Below are 1,535 nucleotides of genomic sequence, written 5' to 3' on the forward strand. Positions count from 1 at the left end.
CATCTACATTCCCTCAATCCTCAACCATCTGCCGTCATTCATGTACATCACCTAAAATATGTACCAATATAGCCAAGCCAAAGAGTAGTAGATGCGTGAGGTCAGTGTTGCTTGCCAACAAAAGATGGAAGGAAGGCAGTACCTAACTCCACAATGGAAACAGATGAATAACCAGTATCTGTATATATGTGGCATTACTAAGAATGGTGCCCATTAATCTAGGATACCAAATAAGAGGAATAATACTAACTTGGAGCACCTCTGACTGCAACAACTATATATATCATTATATTTCTCCACAATTCAGCATGTGCAAAGAACAACTGTAGTACTAACGCCACAAGTCCAAAGCATTACCTGTGGCTGTGTCGTATGAAATAACCTGGCCACAGCGGTGTACATTTGTGCTGCCTACACACACAAGACAAGCCTTGTAAGTAAATTATCCATTGCAAGAAAAAATAGGCGGTCCAAATAATTTAATTTAAACAGGTATAGAAGAAATCATAACATCAAAATTAAAATGCAATAATAAACATGGCTGAGAGAGAGAATTCACCCTCTCCTTCACCAACGTCTTCCTCTTCTTTTCTGTCTCACATCATTGCCTAGAAAAGCCATAAATTGACAAAATTGAAATTAGACTGTCAAAGAACTAAGTTAAGTATTGGGAAGGAAGATGGCGAGACGCAAATGGGCAGCCCAGATTGCGGACGGTGATGGTGGCCAGCGAGTTGCATCCTCAAATCCATAGTGAAGCTCCGGCCTCGCTGCTCGTTCCCCCCACTGCCGTCCTCGTCTTCTTGTACATAACGACCATGAAGACCATGCCACCCCTACTCCCCCATGGCCGCAACTGCCACCCAGTTCAGCGGCGGCAGATGGTGGATGGGGAGGCGTCGTCCTGCAGGAGAGAAGAGGCAGCAGGCGGCAGTGACCACTTGATGGAGCTTCGAGGAGAGAACCGAAGGGAGGAGGCGGCGGCGAGGTGGTGGTGGAGAAGAGGACGCGATGCTCGAGGGGGCGACCTCTGGAGCAGCCGTGAAGAGATGAGGAGGCCGCTGTAGAGAGGAGACAGAGGCATCCGAAAAGGATAGAGGCGGCGGCGGCGGTGTCCCCGGCGAGCGCCGCAAGGCCGTAGATGGTGGATTCTTCCCGGCAGCGCGTCTAGCTCGCGGACCATGGGGAGGAGGTGATGGCGATAGCGGCGTTGGGGCACAAGGCGCTGGCGGCGGCTGCGTGAGGGTGGAAAAGTGCAGGGAGAGAAGGGCAGTAGGTGGGCGACGGCGAAGGGGCGCGGCTGCGGAAGGCGGCGAAGCGGCGAGCGGTTGTGGGGCGGCGAACGGTGCGGTAGGAGGAGCAGGGAGCGAGAGGTCGAGGAGCAGGGGGTGAGAGGTCGTGCGGGCAGCGGTTTTTTCTTTTATTCTTTTGACTGCGGGGTAGGGTTAGCGATAGATGGACTGTTAGCGCCTTATTGCGTGGTTGGCAGCGTTAAACACATAATGATTAAGAGCCATTAGATTTTGATGATGGAT

The 1,535-nt window shown here is 51.5% G+C and overlaps 1 long non-coding RNA gene across 1 annotated transcript; it reads right to left on the minus strand.

Moving 5' to 3' along the window:
- Positions 1-1,519, minus strand: LOC119343232. Its single transcript, XR_005165971.1, has 3 exons — positions 560-1,519; positions 358-411; positions 1-51 (listed from the first exon to the last, which is right to left on the minus strand). It is a non-coding gene; the product is annotated as an uncharacterized LOC119343232 (long non-coding RNA).
- Positions 1,520-1,535: the final 16 nt, after the last annotated feature.

Source organism: Triticum dicoccoides, unplaced genomic scaffold (assembly GCF_002162155.2).
Source record: "Triticum dicoccoides isolate Atlit2015 ecotype Zavitan unplaced genomic scaffold, WEW_v2.0 scaffold119876, whole genome shotgun sequence".
NCBI lineage: Eukaryota > Viridiplantae > Streptophyta > Magnoliopsida > Poales > Poaceae > Triticum > Triticum dicoccoides.